Raw genomic sequence first — 6,000 nt, 5'->3', positions numbered from 1 at the left:
AAAGTCTTGCTTCTGTGCCCTTTTACTCACAGATTTGGTTGAGAAGAATGATTATGTTGCTTTCAGTACACTCATATTAGTATAAAATATAATTATTTTAAAACTACTTTGCAAAGGAAAATCATAATTTTAAAATCACATATCCTCCAACTAAATGGCAAAAGTTATGATTGTGAAGCTTCCTTTACCCATTTGAAATATACTATCAATATTTTATAATAATATATTTCATAAAACATTAAACAGCCAGGCGCGGTGGCTCACGCCTGTAATCCCAGCACTTTGGGAGGCCGAGGCGGGCAGATCACGAGGTCAGGAGATTGAGACCATCCTGGCTAACACAGTGAAACCCCGTCTCTACTAAAAAAATACAAAAAATTAGCCGGGCGCGGTGGCAGGCGCCTGTAGTCCCAGCTACTCGGGAGGCTGAGGCAGGAAAATGGGGTGAACCCGGGAGGCGGAGCTTGCAGTGAGCCGAGAGTGCCACTGCACTCCGGTCTGGGCAAAAGAGCGAGATTCTGTCTCAAAAAACAAAACAAAACAAAACAAAAAAATTAAACATTACATTAAATTCATCACATTAATTATATGTTTGTATAATATATGTGATTTATATATTTATATAAAATGTGATTCATCACATTAAATATATAACATATGTTTATAATATATAAATTAAATTAAACATATAACATATATGTTTATAATATATAAATAAATTAAATACATACTACATTTTATATTTTACCATAAAATAACACAGACAAACACAATTACAGTACTTTCTGTAAATTTTGCAACCTATTTAAATTTGTGTTATGTATATTTCTTCCTTAATTAAGCTTTTTTAAAGACTTGAGATTTTTGAAGTGCTTAAATTTACCATCTTCAAACATTACACTAAGAAAAAAATGAAATATTAAAAAAAAACCCACAAAAAAACAAGTCATGGATGCCTTAAGACCCAGGTCATTATTTTCCTTCTATAAAGCAAAAAGGTTCAAGAAGGTGTTTGTTTCCATCTCAAAGCAGAGTAATCTCCTTAGTTGAGGATCTTTATAATTTCTTAGGGAAAGATGTTAGCATTTACTGAGCTTGTTGACAGGGTTTTGTCAGTTAGGATAGATCTATGAAGGTAAGCTAGCAGGCTGGAGACCCAGAGAAGAGTCTGTGTTGCTACTTGAGTCCAAGGGCAGTCTGCTGACAAAATTCCCTCTTCCTTTGGGGAGATCAGTCTTTTTTCTCCTGAAATCTCTGAGCGAAAAGTATTACATACTCTTCTGAATCCTAGTTTGTTTGCCCATTTTCTCCCCAGTTCAGTCACCTGCTTGACATCTTCAGACAAATCTTGTGCTGAGTATTGATGTCCCCCCAAAGTTTATATGTTAAAACTTAATCTCCAATGCAATCATATTAAGAGGTAGAGCTTCAGGAGGTAATTAGGTAATGAAGGTAGGGCCCCCCTAAATGGGATTAGTGCCCTTATAAAAGAGGTCCGAGGGAGATTGTTAGCCATTTCCACCATATGAAGACACAAGAAGGCACCGTCTGTAAAAAAGACCGTAAGGCCTCAGAAGACAGTGAATCTGCTGGCACCATGATCTTGGACTTCCTCACTTCCAGAAGTATAAGAAATAAATTTCTGTTTATAAACTACCCAGTCTAAGGGATATTGTTATAACTGCCCAAATGAACGAAGACATCTGGGTAATCATAAAGTTCACAGCTGCATCTGTCCTTGTGGCTGGATACATACATAGTATGCGAAAAACCTCCCCAGCTTCTCATTAGACTCATCGACTAATCTTTATTTTTTAGTCCCAATAAGATACTTAGAAGTCTCCATTTATTTTGTCTTGCTCAGGGAAATAGATGTCATGGCAAAACAGCTCTCTCTAGTTTCTTTGTCTTGTTTCATTTTGCTTTTGTACTATTCACCAAATATTTCTGGCTCTCTGCCTACCAAATCTACAGTAACATCATTTTACTTGCTTCCTAAGAACTTAGGTTATACCCATTTCCAACCATTAGGAAAAGTTTAAAGAATTCCTTTTTTCCAAATAATAGGGCATATTAATGTTCTGTTGCTGTATAAATACTACCACACATTTGGAAGCTTAGACAAAACAAATTTATTACATCAAAGGTTAATTTTATGTCATGCTTGGCTAGGTCATGGTACCTGGACAGTTGGTGGAATATCATTTTAGGTGTTTCTGTTAATGTATTTTCCAGATGAATTAACATTTAAGTCACTAGATTTTAAGTAAGATAGGTAACCCTCCATAATGTGGGTGGGCCTTATCTAATCAGTTGATGGCCTTAGGAGGAAAAAGATTGATCTCCCCAGAGGAAGAGGCAATTTTGTCAGCAGATTGCTCTTGTACTTAAGATGCAACATAGGCTCTTCCCTGGGTATCCAGCCTGCTAGCCAAGCTTGCAGATTTTGAATTTACCACCCTCTATAATCATGAGCCAATTCCCTCAATCAATTTCTTTCTCTCTCTCTGTCTACACACACACACACACACACACACACACAGACTGTATTGGTTTTGTTACTCTGGGGAACCTTGACTAATACAGACCATGTGACTTGTGTTAGCTAATGAAATGTGAACAGAAGTGATGTGTGTTGGTTCCAAGTAGAAGCTTCAAGAGCCAGTGTATGACTTGCCACATTCACTTTTCCTGCCTCAGAAAATGTAAAGGCAGAGAAATGCAGCCTGTAGAGCAGAACTCCAGCAAAACTATGATGGACATAGAGTTTGGTGAGAATTAAATCTTCATTTTTGTAAACCTCTATGATGTGAAGATTGTTGATAGAATATAACCTATATTTTCCGGATACAACTACTTCTAAATTTACCTTTTAAGATCAGAATTCTTTTCCTCCTAGGTTTTACAATTGTACTTAATACCATTTTAAACCTTGGCATTCTAAGAATTCGAATTGGGCCCACACAAACATCTAAACCGCTTGCTTAATTGTCCAGTTGACTCTGAAGAAAACTTGAACACAGGAATGTTGGCAGAATCAATAATCTAGGCTACACAAATGCTAATTCATCCTCACTTCCCAGTCTCAGAAAAACAGTTGATGGCTCTACACTTATAAAACTTAGCATGAACTCCCTTTCTTGGAATATTCTCATCATAAAGGATCTGATACTTGACAGCCTGAGGACTGTTCAGAAGATGTTCCAATCACAGTGATAAAGATAGGTACTGCCATGTTAAATACATAATGTCTTTCCAACCATAAGGAAAAGTTTAAAGAATTCTTTTTTTCCCAAATAATAGCATATGTTAATGTTCTGTTGCTGTGTAAATACTACCATACATTTGGAAGCTTAGAGAAAACAAATTGATTACATCACACGTTCCATGGGTCAGGATTCTGGCACATTTTCGTTGTGTAGTCTGCTCAGGATCTCACAAAGCTGGGAAATGAATATGTTGGCCATATATGTCCTCCTCCAGAGGCTGAAGTAGGGAAGGATCCAATCCCAAGCTCTCTCACTTTGTTGGCACAATTAACTTCCTTGCAGTTGCATTACTGAGGTCCTTGTTGTTTGCTGGCTGTCAGCTAGAGACCACTCTTAGATCCTAGACACCCTCAGGTCCTTGCTGTGGGGCCTCCTTTGGAGCTCTCATACTTCTCCTTTCTTTCTAGTCCACTATCAGGAGATCTTATACAATTGAAGGTAATCACGAAGTGATTATCCCTTCACCATTTTCCAAACAACATAAATTGGTCAAGAGAGCAACTATTCCATCATATTCACAGGTTAAATCAGCAATCAAAGGCAAAGAGTTATACCAGGTGTGGATACCGGAGAATGAGTATTTTGAGGGTCAGCTTAGAATTCTGGCTACCACATAAAGTCATGGTTGTACAGAATAGATAGGGGAAGTTGAGGTAACGGATCACATGACGTTTCTAATCTAGCTGTTGTGATCCTTTCAAATGAATGCTTAAGACCTTGATACCTGGACCTCCAGGGATATTTCATTTGGACACGCTTCCCACTCTGTTTCTTGCTTCTTATTTCCAGAAACTCACTCTTGTAGCACTTTCCTTTTTATTCTTTTAATGCTTTTCTCTTCTTGGCAGTACCAGCTTAAGAGTTTCTATATAGAAAAAATGTGTAATTATGATGTGGCTGTAGATGAATGTTTCTGGGCATATGAGACAAGTAGGCTTGAATCTTCATTGTGAAATTTTTGTCTTACTTGAAAATTCGGGAAACCTCATATATGCATTTCAGAAAAGGATCAGCTGATGAATATTTCAGGGAAGAAGTCAAGGGATTAACAAGATCATATTTGCATTGAGAATTTCTCTGGGCCCAGTGAAGAACGGACTAGGGTGGGAGTGTGTGTAAGAAGGCAGATAGTGTTACTGGGTTAAGGAAGATTACTCACAAACTATTGCAATTGACCAGGGGTCAGCAAACATTTTCTATAAAGAATCGATGGTAAATATTTTAGGCTTTGTGGTCCAGATGGTCTTTGTCACAACTATTCAATTCTGATGTTATATTGTGAAAATTGCCATAGATGGTATATAAATAAACGGGTGTGGCTCTGTTTCAATATAACTTTGCTTACAAAATCAGTCAGCAGGCTAAATTTGGACCACTGTTTGTATTTTGGCAACCCCTATGATAGACCATTACTGTACTAAAGCAATGACAGTGGGATTGGATAGGAGATAAAATTGATTGACTTAATTATACATGTTTTGACTTATATTGTACCAGGTGCTCTGCTAGGCACAGGGGATATGTGGTGAATAAAAGAGACAAAAATTTTTGCCCAGAGTTTTCATTCCAGGAAAATTTAAAATACAAAATCCTACCATGTAGTTTACCTATTAAATGGGAAAGGGAGACAAATACTTTGGGATGGGAAGGTGGATAGAAAATATGTATTTTCACAAAAATTCTTTGTGAGAAAGTGCTGGTCAAGGATTGTGAATAAAATATGAGATTAATTAGAGAGCGCTTCCTCAATTACACATTGACTCACTTTTTTTTGGTCTATAAACATATGTTACAATGTGTTTTCTGCGCAATGTAATGTGTATAAAATAATCAGCATACATAAGCACACATAATATTTCTATGTGAGTAGTCGGGAGCCCCAGCCAGAGACACAATTTTGTACAGGATGAATAATGTGACCATACAGTGACTTCTGCAAGAGTCACTTATCAAAGGATAATAAAACGATGCTCCTGTCATAGATATTAAACGTGAAACTCTTCCTCTGGGTCAAGTTGCAATTTTCACAGAAAGTCTGGATGATTTTTTTGTCCTTCTATGGAAAACATGAGGAGAATTTCAGTTTATTAGGAACATTTGATTCCCTCTTTCTTGTTGACCTTTGCCAGCCATTTGTGTTTGTCTGGCTGCACATTCAGGCAGCCAGGAGAGGCTTCTCCCAGTAAGTGATGCAAAGAAAGTTTGTTTCCAACAAGGACATGTGTGGGGTCTGAGTATGACAAAAAATGATGATGCGAAATGATGGCAAGCTATGATGGAACAGTGAATTGGGAGTTGGTTTTGCCACCATTTTCATCCCCTAAAATACATTTAGAAAGCAATCACAGGCTTAATGATTGCTTCTTCTGTAAGTGTATAGTTAGTTATATTTACAACATCTAACCAACGGCACTGTAACCAGCATCTGCTCTAGTGACAAATGCCTTTTAAATTGTTAGTATCAGAGAGTAAAAAGATGTTTCTTATTTCTGGTTGTGGGAACTTTATTCTTCCTGTGTCTCCAGGGTGTATGTTCAAATCTATGCATTTTACATAGCATACATGTTCAACCTAAGGAGAGTTCACATATTTTATTATTATTTTATTAATGATAATGTGCTATGTTCTATGCCTTAATGCAGACCATGGGAAGAACCACTATGAATCAGTAAGAGTCCCCACGGTAGGATTGTATTCACTGGTGCACTGACTTTTCATGAAAACCAATGAG

Source organism: Symphalangus syndactylus, chromosome 9 (genome assembly GCF_028878055.3).
Source record: "Symphalangus syndactylus isolate Jambi chromosome 9, NHGRI_mSymSyn1-v2.1_pri, whole genome shotgun sequence".
Classification (NCBI taxonomy): domain Eukaryota; kingdom Metazoa; phylum Chordata; class Mammalia; order Primates; family Hylobatidae; genus Symphalangus; species Symphalangus syndactylus.
Note: the sequence above shows the minus strand (reverse complement) of the source record.